The sequence below is a fragment of the Hyla sarda genome, chromosome 7, assembly GCF_029499605.1.
Source record: "Hyla sarda isolate aHylSar1 chromosome 7, aHylSar1.hap1, whole genome shotgun sequence".
In the NCBI taxonomy this organism is placed as follows: domain Eukaryota; kingdom Metazoa; phylum Chordata; class Amphibia; order Anura; family Hylidae; genus Hyla; species Hyla sarda.
In genome coordinates, this window is record NC_079195.1 from 154,127,276 (window position 1) to 154,153,576 (window position 26,301).

Consider the following 26,301-nt stretch of genomic DNA (forward strand, 5'->3'; position numbering starts at 1 on the left):
ATAGTGTCTGAATGACACAACATGGAAGTGGCTGAAGCACAAGGAGACCATATAGTGGCTGAATGACACAGCCTGGAGTTGACTGCCATTTAGATACTATATGGTCTTCTCATGCTTCAGTCAACTCCAGGCTGTGTCATTCATTCAATATATGGTTTACTGATGCCTCAGCAAGCTCAGGTCTGTGTTCTTCAGCAACAACATGGTTTAGTGATGCTGCTGGGCCTAGGACATTACCTAAATATGTTTATGGTAGCACTAGGTTCCATACATCTTCAAAGGAAATTTCAACATTCATCTTTTATTCTTAGAGATTGTGAGGCCCTATTGTCTCCTCATCTGCTGCCAAATCGTGGCTTTGCCATTCAGACACTATATGGTCTCCCCATGCTGCCACAAACTCCAGGCAGTCATTCAGCCACTATATGGTCTCTTCATGAGGCCACAAACTCCAGGCTGTGCCATTCAGCCATTATATGGTCTTTTTATGCTGCCACAAACTCCAGGCTGTGCCATTCAGCCACTGTATGGTCTCCTCATGCTTCAGCCACTTCTTGGCTGTACCATTCAGACACAATATAGTCTCTTCATGCTTCAGCTACCTCTTGGCTGTGTCATTCAGACACTATATGGTCTCCTAATGCTTCAGCCACCACCAGGCTGTGCCATTAAGTCACTATATGGTCTCCTCATTCTTCAGCTACCTCCATGCTGTGCCATTCAGACACTATATGGTCTCCCCATGCTGCCACAAACTCCAGGCAGTCATTCAGCCACTATATGGTCTCCTCATACTGATTTGGTTCTTTGTACCCACACGCCGGGGCCCGGGACACTAAAACTCTGGAGTTCAAATTTCAATTTCAAAATCCTCAATTTCAAAATCTTAAATTTCTATTTAAAAATCTTACATTTCAATGGTCTCCTCATGTTTCTGCCAACTCCAGGCTTTGCCATTTAGATACTATATGGTCTCCTCATGCTTCAAAGCCTGGAGTTGGCAGAAGCATGAGGAGACCATTGAAATTTAAGATTTTGAAATTGAAATTTAAGATTTTGAAATTGAAATTTTAACTCCCAAGTTTTAGCGTGTGGGTACAAAGGACCAAATCTAATAAGGAGTCACATGTCACTTGGCAGCACAATGACAAAGCCTGGAGGTGGCATCAGTATGAGGAGACCCTATAGTGGCTGAATGACTGCCTGGAGTTTGTGGCAGCATGGGGAGACCATATAGTGTCTGAATGGCACAGCATGGAGGTAGCTGAAGAATGAGGAGACCATATAGTGACTAAATGGCATAGCCTGGTGGTGGCTGAAGCATTAGAAGACCATATAGTGTCTGAATGGCACAGCCAAGAGGTAGCTGAAGCATGAAGAGACTATATAGTGTCTGAATGGCACAGCCAGGAAGTGGCTGAAGCATGAGGAGACCGTATAGTGGCTGAATGGCACAGCCTGGAGTTGGCTGAAGCATGAGGAGACCATATAGTGGCTGAATGGGACAGCCTGGAGTTTGTGGCAGCATAAAAAGACAATATAAAGGCTGAATGGCACAGCCTGGAGTTTGTGGCAGCATGAAGAAACCATATAGTGGCTGAATGACTGCCTGGAGTTTGTGGCAGCATGGGGAGACCATATAGTGTCTGAATGGCAAAGCCTGGATTTGGCAGCAGATGAGGAGACAATAGGGTCACACATTATCTAAGAATAAAAGATGAATTTTGAAATTTCCATTGAAGATGTATGGTACCCAGTGCTACCATAAACATATATAGGTAATGTCCTAGGCCCAGCAGCATCACTAAACCATGTTGTTGCTGAAGAACACAGACCTGAGCTGGCTGAAGCATCAGTAAACCATATATTGGATGAATGGCACAGCCTGGAGTTGACTGAAGCATCAGTAAAACATAAAAGAAGGGCAAGTCCAGCGCAGTACTTGATGCATAAGGTGCGGTTTATTCAATATTGCACACAGAACACAAGATGAACATGGCAGTGATACGTTTCGGCCGGCGGCACCCGGCCTTACTCATGAGTGAAGTCCGCACCTGTCCATGTAGCAGCTGTTCCATGTCGGGTGAGCTGACCCACACTGCTTTTTTACATCAGTAAAACATATATTGGATAAATGGCACAGCCTAGAGGTGGCTGAAGCATCTGTAAACCAAATATTGAATGAATGGCACAGCCTGGAGGTGGCTGAAGCACCAGTAAACCATATATTGAATGAATGGCAAAGCCTGGAGGTGGCTGAAGCATCAGTAAACTGTATATTGGATGAATGACACAGCCTTGAGCTGGCAGCAGCATGAGCAGGCAGTAGGGCTTCACAATCCCTAAGATTAAAAGATGAATTTTGAAATGTAAATTGAAGATTTATGGTAGCTAGTGGTACCATACATTTTTTTTATAGGAAATGGGTAAAAAAAGTTATTCTTCAATAACAACGCTGGTCCATGAATGCATATAATGGTTTTATTATCATGAATAAAGCAACGCGTTTCAACCCCGGACAGGAGTTTTCATCAGGCATAAAATACATAATACAGAAGGCTTACTTATATATGTTTAACCCCTTAAGGACGCAGGACGTAAATGTACGTCCTGGTGAGGTGGTACTTAACGCACCAGGACGTACATTTACGTCCTAAGCATAACCGCGGGCATTGGAGCGATGCCCGTGTCATGCGCGGCTGATCCCGGCTGCTGATCGCAGCCAGGGACCCGCCGGCAATGGCCGACGCCAGCGATCTCGCGGGCGTCCGCCATTAACCCCTCAGGTGCCGGGATCAATACAGATCCCGGCATCTGCGGCAGTTCGCCATTTAAATGAACGATCGGATCGCCCGCAGCGCTGCTGCGGGGATCCGATCATTCATAACGCCGCACGGAGGTCCCCTCTCCTTCCTCCGTGCGGCTCCCGGCGTCTCCTGCTCTGGTCTGTGATCGAGCAGACCAGAGCAGGAGATGACCGATAATACTGATCTGTTCTATGTCCTATACATAGAACAGATCAGTATTAGCAATCCTGGTATTGCTATGAATAGTCCCCTATGGGGACTATTCAAGTGTAAAAAAAAATGTAAAAAAATGTAAAAGTAAAAGTAAAAAAAAAGGGAAAAATCCCCTCCCCCAATAAAAAAGTAAAACGTCAGTTTTTTCCTATTTTACCCCCAAAAAGCGTAAAAAACATTTTTTATAGACATATTTGGTATCGCCGCGTGCGTAAATGTCCGAACTATTAAAATAAAATGTTAATGATCCCGTACGGTGAACGGCGTGAACGAAAAAAAATTAAAAAAAGTCCAAAATTCCTACTTTTTTAATACATTTCATTAAAAAAAATTATAAAAAATTTATTAAAAGTTTTTTATATGCAAATGTGGTATCAAAAAAAAGTACAGATCATGGCGCAAAAAATGAGCCCCCATACCGCCACTTATACGGAAAAATAAAAAAGTTAGAGGTCATCAAATTAAAGGGATTATAAACGTACTAATTTGGTTAAAAAGTTTGTGATTTTTTTTAAGCGCAACAATAATATAAAAGTATATAATAATGGGTATCATTTTAATTGTATTGACCCTCAGAATAAAGAACACATGTCATTTTTACCATAAATTGTACGGCGTGAAAACAAAACCTTCCAAAATTAGCAAAATTGCGTTTTTCGTTTTAATTTCCCCACAAAAATAGTGTTTTTTGGTTGTGCCATACATTTTATGATATAAAGAGTGATGTCATTACAAAGGACAACTGGTCGCGCAAAAAACAAGCCCTCATACTAGTCTGTGGATGAAAATATAAAAGAGTTATGATTTTTAGAAGGCGAGGAGGAAAAAATGAAAACGTAAAAATTAAATTGTCTGAGTCCTTAAGGCCAAAATGGGCTGAGTCCTTAAGGGGTTAAAATATATTGACAATTGTGACTACTTCCGGAATACCGGAAAAAGCTGTGTGCAAAAGGAACTCTATGTACAGATTCCAAATGAATAATAAATATATCAGATAAAAATATACTCTAAGAACAATTAGGATATTAAAAAATAAAAATAATAATGCCTTAGTGACACAATGACAATTATAAAAAGCATTACTGCATTACTGCAATCCTGCATAGCAAAGTGACAGGTGATTTACCAAAAACAACCAGTAGATGGCAATATTAACCCTAGAAAGAGAGAGAGAGGTGAAATACTATAATCGAACCAGCAGATGGCCCTAATTAAAATGGAGAGGCTGGACTGAAAGTATATCAAATCCACTCGAAGAGGATCTGCCTGGACACTAGAATCTGCTCATACACTAGCGATGATTGAACCAATACAGGTAGATAACAATATGCTAATATGGGCCAATAGATAGATATGTTTGTTGATGTTTTTATAAGAAGTTTATGAAGTGGAAAATGGTATATAGACCGTCATTAGGTGAAGAATTGTAAGGGAAGCTAGAGTAAAATGAGCCTATAATCAATGTCCCAATGTAACTTCTGATGGTGAGGTACGTCTCTACATAATGTTACAGTATTACTTCTGATAATTCATTCAAATTGTTAGGAACCAGAGTTCCCATGCAGTAAATCCAGTAAATATCTTTCCTTTTTAATTGTTCAAACTGATTTGAAATATGAGCAGGGACTGCTTCCAAAGCCGTGATTGTTATGGGGTGCTGTATTTCCGGATGAAATTGTGCACAATGTCGGGATACTCCATGCAATAAGAATTTATTCCGGATGTTTTGCTGATGTTTGTTTAACCGATTATGAAGAGCCTGTGTAGTGCGTCCTACATATTTTAGTGAGCACATACATTACATTATAACGTAAATAACGTATTCAGATTGGCACGTTAATCTGGTTTTGATCTTAAAAGTGTCACCAGTTTTTTTAGATTTTAAAGTTGTCAGGCCATGGGTAATCTCTTTACAACATAAGCAGTTTCTTTTATGGCACTTGTAGCTTCCCGGTAATAGACCGTTGTCACTAGTCATTTGTCGATGCTGCCGCAATTGGCTGGGGGCAGGGAGGCTTTTTCAATTTGGTGCCCTCCGAAAGGTTAATTTTGGACCTTTAGAAAGAGATTTTTTTAGATAGTTATCTTGGTGTAATATGTGCCAATGCGATTTCAGATGCGATTTTTTTAATATCCATAATATTACTATTAAAAGTGGTGATAAAATTTCCAGCAAAGTTATTAAGCTGTTCAACATCATTTATCCTTTTTTTGGGAGATGGACAATTTTTTTGTGCTAGGCAACTGGCTTTAGTAAATGCCTCAATAATGATCTGTGTTGGGTAATATTTTGATTTAAAACGTTTATTGAGAATATGTGATTGAGTAAAAAAAATCCCTATCCTTGGTACATTTTTTTCTGATACGCCGGTACTGACTGTACGGGATGTTGTGGATCCATTTTTTATAATGATTGCTGGTAAAATCTAAATAACTGTTTGCGCCCACAGTTTTAAAATGGGTATAGGTAAAAATGGAATGTTCATCATGAGAGATGACTAAGTCTAAAAACGTAATACGCTCAGCATTCGATTCCATGGTGAAGGTAATCCCCCAGTCATTCTTATTTAGGGTATCAATCAACAAATTTTCAGAGCCAACAGGTCCTTCCAAGATAAAGAACAAATCGTCGATGAAGTGACGATATAAAATAATATGAGGATAATATGATTCCAGATAAAATTGTTTTCAAATATACCATTAAATAAATTTGCAAACGATGGTGCGACTTTAGCACCCATCGCCGTGCCGATGTTCTGGTGAAAGATTTTTTTTTATTATAGGTAAAAAAGTTATTTTCTAAAATAATTTTAAGATCATTAATTAAGAATAATTTATGACCATCTGATAAAGAGGAATCCGATTTCAGAAATTCCTGAACGCAGTCCAGACCTTTGTTATGCTGGATATTGCTATAAAGCGCAGTGACATCACAAGTGATGAATAGCCATCCTGGTTTCCAACTTAGAGCCAGGAGAGATTCAATAAGGTGTGTAGAATCATGGAGGTTACTAGGAAGTTTCACTACGTATTCTTGCAGATACAAGTCCACATAATGGGCTATATTGCTGGTTGAAGCATGGGTGCATGAAACAATGGGACGACCCGGTGGTTTGTTAACATCTTTATGTATTTTTGGTAAGAAATAAAAATACGGTTTATTTCCGCTTCTTATTTTAATATAATTTCTTTCATTTTCAGACAATATTCCCTGTTCAAAAGCATCATCAATTATTTTATGGAGATTAATTTCCAATTGCGGAAAAGGGTCCGAATGGACAACACTGTAGTATTTCTCATTAGATAAAATATTTGCAGCTTCATATTCATAATAGTCTAGATCCATAATGACGAGTCCTCCACCTTTGTCCGCTGGGCGAAAAACAATTTCTCTATTTTCCTGTAAATTCTTAAGCGCTTTTCTTTCATGAGTAGTAATATTGTGTTTTTTCAAGTTTTTGTGTGTTCAGGGATTGATTTATTAAAATCCGCAAGAACTAAATCTGAAAACACTTCAATATGTGGTCCCTGTTTGTAGATGGGATAAAAGGTGGAGGGTAATTTTACTGGTTGGTGTCTCGTGTCAGGACGATCTGATGGCCCAAGTGACGTATCACAGTTACCCAGGGATTCGCCTTCGCTCTGTTCCTTAAAATAAATAAAGCTTTTTGGTCCATAAGATTTTTTAATGAGAAAAACCTTTGTAGAGTGAGTTTTCTTATGAATTTTTGAAAATCCAGGAATAATTGGAAATGATCCACGGTAGAGGTAGGGCAAAAAGATAAACCCCTCTGAAGTAGGGAGGTTTCTTGATCATTAAGTTTATGTCTTGAAATATTGAATATATAAACAGAATTAGAATACTTGGATAACCAAGATAACTATCTAAAAAAATCTCTTTCTAAAGGTCCAAAATTAACCTTTCGGAGGGCACCAAATTTAAAAAGCCTCCTTGCCCCCAGCCAATTGTGGCAGCATCGACAAATGACTAGTGACAACGGTCTATTACTGGGAAGCTACAAGTGCCATAAAAGAAACTGCTTATGTTGTAAAGAGATTACCCATGGCCTGACAACTTTAAAATCTAAAAAAAAACTGGTGACACTTTTAAGATCAAAACCAGATTAACATGCCAATCTGAATACGTTATTTACGTTATAAAATGTATGTGCTCAATACAATATGTAGGATGCACCACACAGGCTCTTGATAATCGGTTAAACAAACATCGGCAAAACATCCAGAATAAATTCTTATTGCATGGAGTATCCCGACATTGTGCACAATTTCATCCGGAAATACAGCACCCCATAACAATCACGCCTTTGGAAGTAGTCCCTGCTCATATTTCAAATCGGTTTGAACAATTAAAAAGGAAAGAGATTTACTGGATTTACCGCATGGGAACTCTGGTTCCGGACGGTTTGAATGAATTATCAGAAGTAATACTGTAACATTATGTAGAGATGTATTTCACTATCAGAAGTTAAATTGGAACATTGATTATAGGCTTATTTTACTCTAGCTTCCCCTGCAATTCTTCACCTAATGACTGTCTATATACCATTTTCCACTTCATAAACTTCTTATAAAAACATAAACAAACATATCTATTTATTGGTCCATATTAGCATATTGTTATCTACCTGTATTGGCTCAATCATCGCTAGTGTATGAGCAGATTCTAGTGTCCAGGCAGATCCTCTTCGAGTGGATTTGATATACTTTCAGTCCAGCCTCTCTATTACACCTCTCTCACTCTCTCTCTCTCTCTCTCTCTCTCTCTTTCTAGGGTTAATATTGCCATCTACTGGTTGTTTTTGGTAAAGCACCTGTCACTTTGCTATGCAGGATTGCAGTAATGCAGTAATGCTTTTTATAATTGTCATTGTGGCACTAAGGCATTATTATTTTTTATTTTTTAATATCCTAATTGTTCTTAGAGTATATTTTTATCTGATATATTTATTATTCATTTGGAATCTGTACATAGAGTTCCTTTTGCACACAGCTTTTTCCGGTATTCCGGAAGTAGTCACAATTGTCAATATATTTTAATCATATATAAGTAAGCCTTCTGTATTATGTATTTTATGCCTGATGAAGACCCCTGTCCTGGGTTGAAACGCATTGCTATATTCATGATAATAAAACCATTATATGCATTCAAGGACCAGCACCGTTATTGAGGAATAACTTTTTTTTACCCATTTCCTATTGCCTTGCTACAGGTGAGACTGACGTCACCCCGGGAAGTTCCTCGTGGCAGCTGTCCGGCTCTCCTTCTTCCTAGACGCTACTGCAGGTGTTGTACCCTCAGCACAACACCCAAGGGTAAGGACCCATCTTTCTCTTCATCCTGATTTCCTTTCCCAGACGATCCTCACCCAGGGGCGCACCTTTTGTTTTCTCTCCTCTTTGCATTAATAAAAACATTTTAGGCACAGGCACAGCAGCATCAGTAAGCCATATTTTGGCTGTATGACACAGTCTGCAGTTGGCTGAAGCATGAGAAGAGACAATATAGTGGCTGAATGAGACAGCCTGGAGGAGGCAGCAGCTTCAGGAGTCCTGAAAGTGACCTGGTGACAGAGTGGTGCGGTGGGTGGCAATACCAGTACCCGGTGACAAAGGTTGGTGAAAAAAGGTCTGATGTGGGGAGCAGCGCCTTAAATCTGTTTGACACTATCCATATTTGTGAAGTGTTGGTGTGACACCATGGTCAATCTACTCTGAGACATCAGGGATTGGTGGCTGGAAATCCTGGGTGATCCATGCCTGATTTATCTTCACAAAGGTTAGTCTCTCCACATTTTTCGTGTACAGACGATTTCTCCTTGGGGTGACTATGGCCCCTGCCGCACTAAACACCCACTCTGATGGCACACTACTGACAGTGCAGGACAGGTTTTCCAGGGAAAACTCTTCTAGTTGCGGCCACAAATCAAATTTGACTGCCAAGAGGTCCAGCGGATCTTTAAGGTGTGTTGGCATCGGCATGTCAAGGTATACCACCACCTGCTGGTTCAGGTCCTGCTCCAGGTGAACCTGCTGCTGATGAGTTGCTTCACTAGGCGGGTGAAGAAAGCTACTCATCAGCGTCTGTAGACTCAGGCTGCTGCTGATGGAGCTGGTACTGCTCTTGCCACCCCACCCCTTCCAAGCAGCCATGTCAGTGGAAGGTGAGCGCAGCCCCCCCCCTATTCAGACATGTGAAAGGATGGATGCTGGCGCCATAGGATGCCTGACTACATAGGATGCCTGTGTAGTAGGTCGCTTTGTCCTCCCTCTCAGTGGGTGTAAAAAAGGCCCCTATTTTGTAGCGGTACCGAGTGTCAAATAAGGTGGAGATCCAGAAGTCATCCCGCTGCCGAATGGTGACAATTTTGCGGTTACTAGGCAAGCAAGTGAGCATGCATTGCGCCATTTGTGAAAGTAACTCAGAGGGACTCCCTGCCTCCATCTTCACTGAATACTGCCATGGTGTGTCTGGATCCTCTGTCTCGCCTTCCTCATAACCCTCTAGCACCTCTGGCTGCTCCTGCTCCTCCTCTCCTGTCAGATTACTAGAAAAACAGCCCACTTTGCAAAACCTAAACTGTGCTCCACTGTGCCCCTTATCCTCCACCTCCTCCAGTTCAGCCCCCACAGGGCTCATGTGGCTGTGAGATGAAGGCGCTACAGCAGAACACAACAGTGCTGCAGCACAAAAAAGCTGTGTACTAAACACAACATTTCACTCTGTTAAAGACTATTAGAAATGGACTGCTGGGTATTATACTGTCTACAGACAGTATAGCAGCAGGGGATTTGTTGTGGAACAAACACACAGAATTGCGCTGAAAAATTATTCCTGCCTCCTCTGCTAAGGTTTATGAGGCAGCTTGTTGAAATGTATGAGGCAACACACAGCTATCTGCCCCTCTCTAATACAATGCTGAATAAAGTAACTGGGAGGTTAATGGCTGTAGTAAAAATCCTTTTCAATGAAAAAACCATTGCTCTCTGTCCACCAAAACGCTGATGAGCTTTTCTGTGTAACACACACACAGCGATAACCATCCTATCTGTATGCAGTGTAATAAATTATATGACGAGCCGCAAATTTGCTGCCGAATATATAGGGCTGTGACATCACAGGGGTGACTGGCTGCTGATAGGCTGCATCCTGCATGTGATTCAGGGTCATCTCGCCTACTTCCATTCCCGCCTTGCCTTCCCACCTTCCCAGCATTCCTTGCCCCATGTACTGACATGTGGATGCACCATTTTAGATCCCCTGGAGCCTGGACCACAGTAAATGGAGTTTAATTAAGCAATATGTGCAATAGAAGCACGGCAATATTTGCATTCTTTGCAAATCAAATATTTCATGAAATATGTAACGAATTTGGGTTTGTCAGCTCCGATTCGCTCATCTCTAGTTAGGATGTCTTGCAAATGGGGGGAACACTTGAGGAACTGCTTCACAACCAGATTGAACATGTGTGCCATGCGGGCGCATGCATGATGTTCTTCCCGTTGTCAGTCACCATGGTTCCCATTTCCAGTTTTCATGGAGTAAGCCATGCTCCAATTTCTTTACGAATTACTTTTATCAGTTCCTACCATGTGTGACTCTTTTAGCGAAAGGCAAACCATGTGAAGAACAGTGTGACACCCCCGTGCCCTGCACACATGGTATGCTGAAGGGCCACTGAGACTTATGTGGGCAGTGGAGGCTAAGGAGGCGGAGTTGCACACTGTCACAGGACCAACAGTCTGAGAGCGTGGAGGAGGAAGCTGCGTGACCTGTCCAAGTCGGTCCAAGAACCACTTGGTCCCTGACCATAGTTACAGCTCCAGATGTCGGCGCTGCCGTGCACTTTGGTACACACCAACAGGCTCAAGGACTTGACTACCTTCTGTTCCACAAAATTGTACAGGGCTGATACTGCCATCTTCGAAAAGAAATGACGGCTTGGCGCGCTTTTTTTTCTCTGTCTCTCGTCCTCTTCCTTCCCATTTGGAAGAATTTATGATTGAAATGGGAAGATAGGATGTATAGGAGCATATTGGTATGGAACATAAGCATTTTGGGGCACAAATACAAAAGAATAGCGATAGGAGACATTAAAAAAACAGTTACCGGGTATAATTTGTTTAATGGAAAAACACTTAATTAAAGAAACATCACAGCAAATCAAAAAGAAATGTTTTTCACACTATTATCACTCTTTCTTACCCCATGTTCTACAGGGGTCACAGTTATGATACACAATAAAGTTAAATGGACACTCTCATTAACACAAATTTTTGCTATGACACTCCTTATGGTAAATAAAAAAATATTTCTAATATACTTTGTTTAAAAAAAAATGCAGTTTTCTATGTTTTATTTGTGCTTAAAAAAGCTCAAGAGCACATTTTCCCCCATCTCATACACAGACTTTGGACCGAAGCCCAAACACAGGAAGTGCAGCTTGGAGTGCTGAGGGGGGGTGTGTCCAACCAACAGCATATGGCAGTTAAGTGTGAGAGGAGCTATGATTGGATGAGGCTGGACACACCCCCCCCCCTCAGCACTCCAGGCTGCACTTTCTGTGTTTGAACTTCGGTCCAAAGTCTGTGCATAAGATGGGGAAAATGTGCTTTTGAGCTTTTTTAACCCCTTAAGGACCGGAGGTTTTTCCGTTTTTGCATTTTCGTTTTTTGCTCCTTGCCTTTAAAAAATCATAACTCTTTCAATTTTGCACCTAAAAATCCATATGATGGCTTATTTTTTGCGCCACCAATTCTACTTTGTAATGACATCAGTCATTGTGGCCAAAAATCTACGGTGAAACGAAAAAAAAAATCATTGTGCGACAAAATTGAAAAAAAAAACGCAGTTTTGTAACTTTTGGGGGCTTCCGTTTCTACGTAGTAAATTTTTCGGTAAAAATGACACCTTATCTTTATTCTGTAGGTCCATACAATTAAAATGATACCCTATTTATATAGGTTTGATTTTGTCGTACTTCTGGAAAAAATCATAACTACATGCAGGAAAATGTATATGTTTAAAATTGTCATATTCTGACCCCTATAACTTTTTTGTTTTTCTGTGTATGGGGCGGTATGAGGGCTAATTTTTTGCGCCGTGATCTGAAGTTTTTAACGGTACCATATTTACATTGATAGGACTCATTAATCGCTTTTTATTAATTTTTAAATGATATAAAAAGTGACCAAAAATGCACTATTTTGAACTTTGGAATTTTTTTGCGCGCACGCCATTGACCGAGCAGTTTAATTAATTATATATTTTTATAATTCGGACATTTCCACACACGGTGATACCATATATGTTTATTTTTATGGGAAAAGGGGGGTGATTCAAACTTTTAATAGGGGAGGGGTTAAATTATATTCATTAACTTTTATTTTTCACTTTTTTTTTGCAGTGTTATAGGTCCCATAGGGACCTATAACACTGCACACACTGATCTTTATCATTGATCACTGGTTTCTCATAGGAAACCAGTGATCGACGATTCTGCCGCATGATTGCTCATGCCTGGATCTCAGGCACTGAGCAGTCATTCGGCGATCGGACAGCGATGAGGCAGGTAGGGGCCCTCCCGCTGTCCTGTAAGCTGTTCGGGATGCCGCGATTTCGCCGCGGCTATCCCAAACAGCCCACTGAGTTAACCGGCAGCTTTCACTTTCGGCACTGCGCGCTATTAGCGGCGGGTCCCGGCTTCACTATGACGCCGGGCCCGCCGTGATATGATGCGGGGTTACCGTGTAACCCCGTGTTACATCAGGGGAGCAGGACCAAGGACGTACCGGTATGTCCTTGGTCCTTAAGGGGTTAAGCATAAATAAAAAATAAAAAACATTTTTTTCAAACAAAGTATATTAGAAATATTTTTTATTTACCTTAAGGAGTGTAATAGCAAAAATTTGTTATAATGAGTTACCCTTTAAATGGGAGTTATATGATAAATTAATTGACAAAGAAGGAAGATTTGTTAAATTATATGGGAAGCTGGAGAAATTAATATGCACTTTAGCACTTGTATATATACCTCCGCCGTACACCTCTGATGTTCTTAAAATTGTAATTAGGTTTCAGCAAGGGAAGAGGGAAAATCCGCTATTCATTCAAGGTGATATAAATTGTGTGATGAATGAAGATGTAGGTTAAGATTGGGAAAGGTAAGAAAGAACTATGGACAAACCCCCTTGAAGTTTTGCGATGAAGTAGGACTAATAGACATATGGAGAGCTCGCAATCCAGGGAAAAATATATATTCATGTTGGAATAAAACCAGTAAAACGATGTCACGCATAGATTTATGTCTGGGTGATAAGTTGGGTAGTGTGAAGATTAGAAACATTAATTATTGCACTTGTTGTATTTGGGATCACTCCCTGTTAAGTATTAAAATTGACACGGGAGTGGGAAACTTAGTGAGGACATGTAGAATTAATTCATATTGTTTTGAATATTTGGATAATGAGGTACCGTATTTATCGGCGTATAACACGCATTTTTTAGGCTAAAATTTTTTGCCTAAAGTCTATCTGCGTGTTATACGCCGATGAGCCGCTGCAGTTCAATGATTTAAAGTGGGCGCTTTAAATCAATGAACTGCAGCGGCTTTTACAGTTCAGAGACCTGCCGTCACTGCCCGATTCTCTGCCCCTGCCTATCCTGGGGTCCAGAGACTGCTGACGGCGCTGCCCCATTGCCTCCCCCATCCCCGGTTTTTGTGACCCCACAGAAGCCCCCAGGAAAGGCAGTGGGAGAGAGGCCCGCTTCTCTCCCCCTGCCTTTCCTGGGGTCTAGAGCCCTGCTGCTGCCGCTTCTCTCCCCCTGGCTATCGGCGCCGCTGCCCCATTGCCGGCACCGCTGCCTCATTGCCTCCCCCATCCCCGGTTTTATAATTACCTGTGGCCGGTGTCGGGCCCGCTCTGCTTCTGGCTCCAGTGTGGCATCTCCTGCATCATTGCTATGCGCTGCGCAATGACGAGTGACGTCGTGTTGAAGACGTCACTCGTCATTGCGCCGCGCAGCGCATAGCAACGTCACAGGAGCGCCACACCGGAGCCAGAAGCAACGCGGACCCGACCCCGGCAACAGGTAATTATAAAACCGGGGATGGGGGAGGCAATGGGGCAGCGGCACCGATAGCCAGGGGGAGAGAAGGGCTCTAGACCCCAGGTAAGGCAGGGGGAGAGAAGCTGACAGCGACGGCCTCTCTCCCCCTGCCTTTAATGGGGGCTTCTGCGGGCTCAGAAACAGTGTATCGGGGTATACACATGCACACACCCGCACCCTCATTTTACCAAGGATATTTGGGTAAACATTTTTACCCAAATACCCAGTAGAAGTGCCAGATGAACTGTTTTTTAAACATACATTAGAATTATACAAAGCATTGGTAATAGTGATGAGCGGCATATGCCATATTCGAATTTGCGATATTTCGCGAATATATGGACGAATATTCATCCTATATTCGCAAATTTCACGTATTCATTATATTCATTTTATATTCGCGTATTCATGAATGCGCATATTCGTGCATTTGCGTATTTGCCTATTCATTGCGTTACGCACGCATTACCAATTTCGCTCCTTATCTTTCATTCAAATATAGCACGCAAGAAGACAGTGTAAGAGAATGGATCCCTGCAAATTTCGTGAGGAGGAGGAAGAACTCCTGATCATTGTAAGTAATTGCTACAGTTATATAAAGGGGGACCTGCTACTGTCAAGTAAAGGGGGGACCCCCTCCAGTCATATAAAGGGGGACCCGCTACTGTCATATAAAGGGGGACCTGCTACTGTCATATAAAGGAGGACCAGCTATAGTCATATAAGGGGGTATCTGCTACAGTCATAAAAAGGGGGGACCTGCTGCTGTCATAAAAAGGGGGAACCTGCTACTGTCATATTATAGGGAGACCTGCTCCGGTCATATAAAGGGGGGACCTGCTACAGTCATTTAACCCCTTAAGGACCCAGCCAATTTTCATTGTAGGACCCAGGCATTTTTTGCACATCTGACCACTGTCACTTTGACCATTAATAACTCTGGGATGCTTTTACCTTTTATTCTGATTCCGAGATTGTTTTTCGTGACATATTCTACTTTATCATTTCTTGGGGAAAAATTCCCAAATTTGATGAAAAAATTTACAATTTTGCATTTTTTTTTTTTTTACTTTGAAGCTCTCTGCTTATAAGGAAAATTAATATTCCAAATAAATTATATAATGATTCACATACAATATGTCTACTTTATGTTAGCATCATAAAGTTGACATGTTTTTACTTTTGGAAGACATCAGAGGGCTTCAAAGTATAGCAGTAATTTTCCAATTTTTCACAAAATTTTCAAATTCGAAATTTTTCAGGGACCAGTTCAGTTTTGAAGTAGATTTGAAGGGCCTCCTTATTAGAAATACCCCATAAATGACCTCATTATAAAAACTGCACCCCTCAAAGTATTCAAAATGACATTCAAAATGTTTGTTAACCCTTTAGGTGTTTCACAGGAATAGCAGCAAATTGAAGGAAAAAAAATCTAAATCCTAATTGTTTACACTGGCATGTTCTTGTTGACCCAGTTTTTGAATTTTTACAAAGGGTTCCTCTAGAGTAAGGAAATACCTCATATGTGTATGTCAAGTGCTCTGTGGGTGCGATAGAAGGCGCAGAAGGGAAGGAGCAACAGTGGGATTTTGGAGAGTGAGTTTTTCTGAAATGGTTTTTGGGGGGCATGTCACATTTAAGAACCCCCAAAATTTGTAACCCCATTTCTTCTGAGTATGGAAATACCCCATATGTGGATGTAAAGTGCTCTGCGGGCGAACTACAATGCTCAGAAGAGAAAGAGTGCCATTGAACTTTTGGAGAGAGAATTCTACTGGAATAGAAGTTGGGGGCCATGTGCGTTTAGAAACCCCCCGTTGTACCAGAACAGTGGACCCCCCCACATGTGACCCCATTTTGGAAACTACACCCCTCACAGAATTTAATAAGGTGTGCAGTGAGCATTTACACCCCACTAGCGTTTGAAAGATCTTTGGAACAGTAGACTGTGCAAATGAAAAATGTTGTTTTTCATTTTCACGGACAGGGCCAGACTGGCCTACCGGGATACTGGGAAAATTCCCGGTAGGCCGCTCCCCCCCATGGGCCGCCCAGCAGTGCTGTGTAAGTAACTTGGGGCCTGTGTAGGAGCTGGAGGCAGAAAAAGCTGCTCTGCCTCCGGCTTTGATGCAATGCGCCGACCCTGCTCACTTACCCGGCTGTTAACATAATTTTGCACATCTCGGTCTGCCGACCAGAGGCCCCCCCCCCCCAGATGACGAGCAGTGCAGCTTCCTTAGAGTTACGGTGGCCGCGTAATGACGGGGCTGGCGTCACTGCGCAGGCCTGCCACTGAGGATGGCAGGAAAATCACTTGCTGCTTGAAAGGCTGGGGCACTGTGTGCTGCACCATGCAGCCCTTACTCAGAGCAGCGCCGGCTGGCCGGGTGACTGGTCTGATAATCCCCCCCCCCCCCTGGCCTGTTTGCCTGTTTGCTTCTGATAACACATGCGCAGGACCCCAGTCACAAACCTGTGTTATTGATGGCGCTCCTGGGACAGCTGAACTCTCCTGTGAGGTCATGTGGGGGAGTCAGGCCCGGGCACTGAAGATATCTTCACTCTGTAAGTGCCCTTGTATGTAAGGGAAGGGGGGCAGTGTTTGTAATATATATATATATATATATATATATATATATATATATATATATATATACATATATATATATATACATATATATATATATAATATATTTATACACACACACCAGTGTTTTTCAGAGTGCCTCCAGCCTTGTTGGGAAATGCTGATGTGTGTGTGTGTGTGTGTGTGTTAGACATGTGCAGAAGAAAATTTTTTTTTTTTTTCGTTTAGTTTTTTCGTTTTTTATAAAATTTTCAGTTCAGTAATATTTTCATTTCATTTCAGTTTTGATTTTCAGATACATTCGGTATTCGGGTGTCCAGGTTAAATTTTTTTCTAATACATTCGGTATTCGGGTGTCCGGTGGGTTAATTTTTTCAGATACATTCGGTAGTCGGGTGTCCGGGGCTCATTTTTTTCGGATACATTCGGTATTCGGGTGTCTGGGTTTGATTTCTTTCCGGATACATTCGTATTCGGGTGGGTTTGATTTTTCGTATACATTCGGTATTCGGTTACATTCGGGTAAATCTTTTTTAAGCAGGGGACCATTATCGGGCATGTGTGCAGGAAAAGAGGGCAGCCGCAGAGATCGGAACATTGGAAGACAGGTAAGATAGTATAATTTTATGTGATTTTTATTAATACATAATGTAATGTTGAATGAATGAATGAGTAAATAAATGAATGAGTAAATTAATGAATGAATGAATGAATGCTGTATGAATGATTGATGTGTTTGATCGATGTGTTTGATTGTCGGGTGATTTATGTATAACATGATGTTATACATAAATCACCCGATAATCAAACACATTGATCAAACTGTTGCAAAACTACAACACCCAACCAGCATGCGGCTGTCTGGGCATGCTGGGAGTTGTAGTTTTGCAACAGCTGGAGGCACACTTTGGCAAACACACGCATTCGCGCAATGCTTTTTAATTCATTTTCAAATTCCGCTGACTTTTGTCAGAAATGGGTTACCAGATCAATGACATGCATAGTAATTGCCGTGGGTAATTGCCGTGCCGCAGACTTATTTGGATAATTGCAGTGTAGAATGTTTGGTGTTTTAAGCGTCCTACACGGTAATTATCCAATTAAGCCTACAGTTTTATGAATGAGGTCAATGACATGCATAGTAATTGCCGTGGGAACATTTTTCAATCACCCGACGATCAAACACATCAATCATTCATACAGCATTCATTCATTTACTCATTCATTCAACATTACATTATGTATTAATAAATTATTAATACATAAAGAAATGTTGAATGAATGAGTAAATTAATGAATGTTGTATGAATGATTGATGTGTTTGATCGATGTGTTTGATTGTCGGGTGATTGAGGTCAATGACATGCATAGTAATTGCCATGGGACATTTTTCATTCATAAAACCGCAGACTTAATTGGATAATTGCAGTGTAGAATGTTTGGTGTCTTAAGCGTTCATCACGGCAATTATCCAATTAAGCCTGCAGTTTTATGAATGAAAAATGTTCCGACGGCAATTACTATGCATGTCATTGACCTGGTAACCCATTTCTGACAAAAGCCAGCGGAATTTGAAAATGAATTAAAAAGCATTGCGCGAATGCAAAGTGTGCCTCCAGCTGTTGCAAAACTACAACTCCCAGCATGCCCAGACAGCTGCATGCTGGGTGGGTGTTGTAGTTTTGCAACAGGTGGAGGCACCCTAGTAAAAGTAAAACAGTAACTAACAGTCAGAAACAGTGTAGCGCAAGGAACAATAAAAAAAAATTAGAAATAATTCTTTACTTTTGTTTTTTTACCGCATGCATTCGGTAAATAATTAATGCTTTTGTTTTCGGATAAGGAATGCATTCGTTTTTTTTTACTGCATGCATTCGGAGAATAGCGAATGCATTCGTTATGTTACTATTCGTTTTATCGGTGCTATTCGGAAATATTCAAGAAATGTTTTCGTGCATTCGGAATGGCCCGAAAACTGCAAAGTTCGGTAAATTTGACATTCGTGCCGAACCGAATTGCACATATCTAGTGTGTGTGTGTGTAAATATACACATACATGTACATACTGTATATATATATATATATATATATATATATATATATATCCTCTTTCCTTCTGGAGAGAGAGTTCTGGCTTGGCATCAATCCCGATTAGCTTTTTCTATTTCGTAACTGTAGCTAAGCTGATACCAGGGAACATCGCCTGAGAAGGTGATGTAATGAGCTGATTTGCATATTCCCATATATATATATATATATATATATATATATATATATATTTATATATGTGCACAGTGTGTGTGTGGAGATATTTATGTGTATGTATGTATATATTTACACACATCAGCATTTCCCAACTAGGGTGCCTCCAGCTGTTGTAAGGGCATGCTGGGAGTTGTAGTTTTACAACAGCTGGAGGGACCCTGGTTGGGAAATGCTGATGTGTGTGTGTGTACACATACATACACATAACACATATATATCTCTACACACACACACAGAATATATATATATATATATATATATATATATATATATATATATACCGTATTTATCGGCGTATAACACGCACTTTTTAGGCTAAAATTTTTAACCTAAAGTCTATGTGCGTGTTATACGCCGATACACACCCAGGAAAGGCAGGGGGAGAGAGGACGTCCGGCATGCGTCCCCTGCGTCGTTGCTATGCACGGCATGCGCGGCGCCGTGCAGCGCATAGCAACGACGCAGGGGATGCACGCCGGAGGCCTGCAGCAACGCGGACCCGACCCCGGCAACAAGTAATTATGCCACCGGGGATGGGGGGAGGCAACGGGGCAGCGGCACCGGCAATGGGTGCCACTGCCCCTTCTCTCCCCCTGGCTGTCGGCGCCGCTTCTCTCCCCCTGGCTATCGGCGCCGGCAATGGGGTGCCGGCACCGATAGTCATGGGGACAGAACGGGCAGCGGAGCCGATAGCCAGGGGGAGAGAAGGGCCGACAGCAGGGCTCTAGACCCCAGGAAAGGCAGGGGGAAAGAAGCGGGCAGCGACGGCCTCTCTCCCCCTGTCTTTCCTGGGGGTGTATCGGGGTATACACGCGCACACACGCTCCCTCATTTTACCATGGATATTTGGGTAAAAAAATTTTTTTACCCAAATATCCTTGGTAAAATGACGGTGCATGTTATAGGCCGGTGCGTGGTATACCCCGATAAATACGGTATATATGTGTGTGTGTGTAATAACCCCCCCCATCCATGGAGAATATATATATATATATATATATATATATATGTATATATATATATATATATATATATATATATACATATATTTATATATATATATTTTCTCAAAGAAATTCAGCTCTTCTTTACCACTTCTTCCGAGCAGATATTCATAACAATGGTGCAGCATTCCAATGCAAAAAAATGTGCATTTATTTTCTCATGTCACACAAAAACAGCAACGTTTCAGCTCTTCAATGGAGCCTTTTTCCAGCATGATTGAAAAAGGCTCCAATGAGGAGCTGAAACTTTGCTGTTCTTCGTGTGACATGAGAAAATAAATTTGCGTTTTTTGCACTGGAATGCTGCGCCATTGTTGGGAATATATATATATATATATATATATATATATATAAAGTCCAAGAGCAGCACAACCACAGCATGTAAGTACAATCTATTCGGTGCAAGCCGTCATCTGGTTCCTGGTCAGGGTCACCATGTTAAATCCAAATAGCAAAGGACCGCAGCACACACAGCTAAATTTTAAAATAGGTGAGTATTTATTGCATCTTCACAGCAAAATCAGGTGCTACTGCCTTTTTCAAGCATGGTAAGTGGCCAACATGGAGAGTATAAATACCCTCCTCAATACATGTGCAATTAATCATGTCAAAAACAATTAACAAGTGTAAACATATCAATAAAGTGCATTAAGAACAGCGATCACTTGCTGTATATACATCCATAGGCGTGCGCACGGGGTGTGCCGGGTGTGCACAGGCACACCCTAATCACCGCAGCCGCGGCCTGCTGCTGCAGGACTTTTTTTTTTTCTCACTACTAAACCCCAGCCCCACCGGACATCCCCGACATCACCAGCCGGAGGACGGGGGATAGATTGGTCGGAGCCGCAAATTTAAAAAAAATGCATTTTTAAACATCCGGTGTGCCCTGAAAGACTTTCCGGATGTTTAAAAATGCATTTTTTTTTTATTTGCGGCTCAGGCCGCTCTATCCCCCATCCTCCGGCCGCTCTATCCCCCCTTCCTCTGGGCCGCTCTATCCCCTTCCTCCGGGCCGCTCTATCCCCCGTCCTCCGACCGCTCTATCCCCCCTTCCTCCGGGCCGCTCTATCCTACGTCCTCCGGCCGCTCTATCCCCTTCCTCCGGGCCGATCTATCCCCCCTTCCTCTGGGCCACTCTTTTCCCCTTCCTCCGGGCCGCTCCTCCCCCTTCCCCAGCCGCGCACACTGCTGCGCTAACTGTAGACGCAGGGGCTGCCCCGCAGCTGCGCACGTCTGCTTCCACCTCCTGGGATGATCCTGGTCACAACTCCTGGCACTGAGTGTCCATTCCTCGGCATGAGGATGAAGTGGGCGATGGTGCAAAGTGTTCAGCAGATGGGAGTGGACGCGCCCGGCCTCTGACCCCAACATGGCTGCCGCAGGTAAGAAAAGTGCACAGACCGAGGACGGGAGGGGGTGGGATGTATGTATTATGTATGTATGGTGTGTATTATGTATGTATGGTGTGTGTATTATGTATGTATGATGTATTTATGTATGATGTGTGTGTATATATAATGGATTTGTGTATGTATTATGTATGGTGTGCATATGTATGTATTATATATGTATGATGTTTGTATTTATGCATTATGTATGTATAATATATATATACATATATATATATATATATATATATATATATATATATAATGCATAAATACAAACATCTTACATATATAATACATACATAATACATACATATGCACACCATACATAATACATACACAAATCCATTATATATACACACACATCATACATAAATACATCATGCATACACACATCATACATACAGAACATACAGTACATACATACCATATATATGATGTATTTATGTATGATGTCTACGTATATATAATGGATTTGTGTATGTATTATGTATGGTGTGCATATGTATGTATTATATATGTATGATGTTTGTATTTATGCATTATGTATGTATAATATATATACATATATATATATATATATATATATATATATATAATGCATAAATACAAACATCATACATATATAATACATACATAATACATACATATGCACACCATACATAATACATACACAAATCCATTATATATACACACACATCATACATAAATACATCATACATACACACATCATACATACAGAACATACAGTACATACATACCATATATATGATATATTTATGTATGATGTCTACGTATATATAATGGATTTGTGTATGTATTATGTATGGTGTGCATATGTATGTATGATGTATGTATTATATATGTATGATGTTTGTATGCATGCATATAGTATGTATTTATGCATTATGTATGTGTGTGTATATATATATATATATATATATATATATATATATATATATATGTGTGTGTGTGTGTGTGTGTGTGTGTGGGGGTTATGCATGTATGATGTGTATGTATGTATGACATATGTATATATGTATTATGAATCAGAGCAAAAGAAAAAAGAAAGTTTCCTCTGGCTCTTCCAAGGATAACGGTGCTTGTAGTATTAAACCATCAAACCTTTAATCTGTATACATTAAAAATAGAAAAAGGTGACATCATAAAGAGAAGTGAACCTCCAGTGCGTTTTGGGCTACATATAGCCATGATTAAGAGCAACATTTTGCTCAAAACGTGTTGGCGTTTCACTTCTCTTTAATGATTGATGTCACCTTTTTCTATTTTTAATGCATACAGATTAAAGGTTTGATGTTTTAATACTACAAGCACCTTGAAAGAGGCAACTTTCTTTTTTCCTTTGTTCTGATACACGGGACACGGCCCACTCTCTGCAGTCCGTGCTCTTCTACCAGCAAAAACGACTACAGCACCGACCCGGGAGCTGAAATAACATTTTTTTATTTTTTTTATGTATGTATTTTATATTATGTATGTATTATGTACGCAATCCCCCAAACAGCACCCATAGCACCCCTCAAACACACACAGCACCCCCCCCCCACACACACACACAGCACTTCACACACGCACACACACACACACACATACACACAGCACCCCCCCCACACTCACACACAGCACCCCCTCCACACACACACACACACAGCACCCCCCCCCACACTCACACACAGCACCCCCTCCACACACACACAGCACCCCCCCACACTCACACACAGCACCCCCCCCCCCCCACACTCACACACAGCACCCCCTCCACACACACACACAGCACCCCCCCCCTCCACACACACACACAGCACCCCCCCACACTCACACACAGCACCCCCTCCACACACACACAGCACCCCCCCACACTCACACACAGCACCCCTCCACACACACACACACAGCACCCCCTCCACACACACACAGCACCCCCCCACACTCACACACAGCACCCCCTCCACACACACACACACAGCCCCCCCCCACACTCACACACAGCACCCCCTTCACACACACACACAGCCCCCCCCCACACTCACACACAGCACCCCCTCCACACACACACACACAGCACACACCCCCACACTCACACACAGCACCCCCCCCCCCCCCCCACACTCACACATAGCATCCCCCCCCCCCACACTCACACACAGCACTTCACACACACACACACACAGCACCCCCAGTGCAACATAATGGGAGTTGTAGTTTTGGTCACCATATATTGTATCAGGGCATGCTGGGAATTGTAGTTGGTAACTGCAAATCCCAGCATTGCATTCCTTGAAGGAATGCAATGCTGGGAGGTGCAGTTACCAACTACAATTCCCAGCATGCCCTGATACAATCTATGATGACCAAAACTACAACTCCACACATCTATATAGGAGTACAATTTAGATTATGGTGTAACATGCTGGGAGTTCTAGTTTTGGGTCGTCTGCAGACCCAAAACTACAACGTGCATGCTGCTCCAAGCTTGCTTGGTGCCGCATCACTTTTTCAACCAATCTGGTGCAAAAAAAATTCTATTTGGAATATTCCCCCCTCTGTGCCCCCATCTTATAGTGAAAGCGTTTTTCTGTTTGCCAAGTAAAGAAAAACATGAGTTTTACCATTCAACTTACTATTTTTTTTTCAAATCCACATCAAATGCCTCCCTATAAACACCAGCAAACATACACACAAGTGGGAGGTCTAGTCAGGGCTGGTGCATGGATTTTTGACACTCTAGGCAAAACCTAATTTTGACAACCCTTTGTCTCCGCCCATTGAACCCCTTGGCAAATATAAGATCAGGGGTAGAATTAGTCCCGTAAGCCTCATGATAAATTCTAGACTTGTCCTCCTCCCTACAATTATAACTATACTGCACCTAATGTGGAGAACTATACTGCACCTAATGTGGGGGAACTGTACTGCACCTAATGTGGGGGAACTATATTGCACCTAATGTGGGGGAACTGTACTGCACCTAATGTGGGGGAACTATATTGCACCTAATGTGGGGGAACTATACTGCACCTAATGTGGGGGAACTATATTGCACCTAATGTGGGGGGAACTATATTGCACCTAATGTGGGGGAACTGTACTGCACCTAATGTGGGGGACTATACTGCATCTAATGTGGGGGAACTGTACTGCACCTAATGTGGGGAACTATACTGCACCTAATGTGGGGGAACTGTACTGCACCTAATGTGGGGGAACTATATTGCACCTAATGTGGGGGAACTGTACTGCACCTAATGTGGGGGAACTATATTGCACCTAATGTGGGGGAACTATACTGCACCTAATGTGGGGGAACTATATTGCACCTAATGTGGGGGGAACTATATTGCACCTAATGTGGGGGGAACTATATTGCACCTAATGTGGGGGAACTGTACTGCACCTAATGTGGGGGACTATACTGCACCTAATGTGGGGGAACTGTACTGCACCTAATGTGGGGAACTATACTGCACCTAATGTGGGGGAACTGTACTGCACCTAATGTGGGGGAACTATATTGCACCTGTGGGGGAACTGTACTGCACCTAATGTGGAGGAACTGTACTACTAACCTAATGTGGGGGAACTACACTGCCAACCTAATGTGGGGGAACTATACTGCCAACCTAATTTGGGGGAACTTTACTACTAACCTAATGTGGGGGAACTATACTGCTCCTAATGTGGGGGAACTATACTGCCAACCTAATGTGGGGGAAATATATTTCCATCCTAATGTGGGAGATTTATACTGCCAACCTAATGTGGGGGAACTATACTGCCAACCTAATGTGGGGGAACTATACAAAAATATAAAATTGTACTATTTTCATCCCTATAGCACTTTTATTTTTCTGTATATGGGGATATGAGGGTCATTTTTAGCGCTGTGATTTGTAGTTTTTATCGGTACCATTTTTTTTTTTGCTTTTTAGATATTTTTTATGGTATTTGAAGTGACTAATAGTGCTAATCTGATTAGTGCACTATTACGACTTTTGGGACCCCACTGATTTTGCCCATGGCCATGTTAAGCCTAAAACCGGCCCTGGATACAATCCTCCTACACTATGCAAGCAAGAGTGTGTGTGTGTATATGTATGTGATATATATATATATACATACATAAACACACACACACACGCATGCTCGGAGTGAGTTTGTGCTTTAGGGTGCACACCCTAATGCAATAGGCTGCGCACGCCTATGTATACATCATTATATAAAGTGTACAGTGTACAGTACAAAACTTACGAACATCATGTAAAGTGACCGTGCAGATTAAAATCATAATTAAAAACAATATAAAGAGGGGCGGAAACTCACCACAAACGTCACTATGTAAACATTAAGCATCAGGAAATAATAACAGCGCAGGCGCGAGCTAAGCCCGCGTCTGTGTCGGGAGGGAGCAGGAAGATGTCAGCCGTGAAGGAACACCAATCATAGGTGCGCACCCGCGTTGCCACGGCAAAATAGTCGCCGCCGCCTCGTGCATGCGCAGACACATCAGTAACCTACACGGCAGCCATATCATCTAGGGGCAAAACTATGGGCAGTTAAAGATCACACAGACCTATTAAAAAACAGTCATACAGGGCGCATATCAAGAGGACAGATATAGCACATTAAATTCACATTTCAGCACCTCCATTGGCCTCAATTCTTAGTGTTAGTCAACCCCATAACACCTGATAAACCCAGACGGGAAACTGGGTATTAGGGGTGAGCAACAGTAACTGGAAAGCTGCTACACAAGCATCCCTCAGACTCTACTCACAGACCTTCACCAGTATAGGCATCCAATTCTGGTAAGTTATTGCTGTCTTGATTTTCTCCGCGCTTCTTCACCACACATGCTGTCTTCCTCACTTCACCACCATGCCCAGAT

The 26,301-nt window shown here is 41.9% G+C and overlaps 2 protein-coding genes across 6 annotated transcripts in view; one reads left to right on the forward strand and one right to left on the reverse strand.

Annotated features, from left to right (window-relative positions):
- The window catches only part of LOC130282595 (pulmonary surfactant-associated protein A-like), a 160,746-nt gene that overhangs the window by 57,127 nt on the left and 77,318 nt on the right, over window positions 1–26,301 (reverse strand). The window lies entirely within an intron of this gene.
- The window catches only part of LOC130282594 (pulmonary surfactant-associated protein A-like), a 62,638-nt gene continuing 57,427 nt past the window's right edge, over window positions 21,091–26,301 (forward strand). For 3 of the 5 annotated variants that reach the window (XM_056530966.1, XM_056530968.1, XM_056530970.1), the window contains exon 1: window positions 21,092–21,389. The gene's annotated coding sequence lies outside the window, so the exon portion shown is untranslated. Of the gene's footprint in view, window positions 21,390–26,301 lie in introns of all 5 variants that reach the window. The other 2 variants (XM_056530964.1, XM_056530965.1) reach the window with 2 other exon arrangements.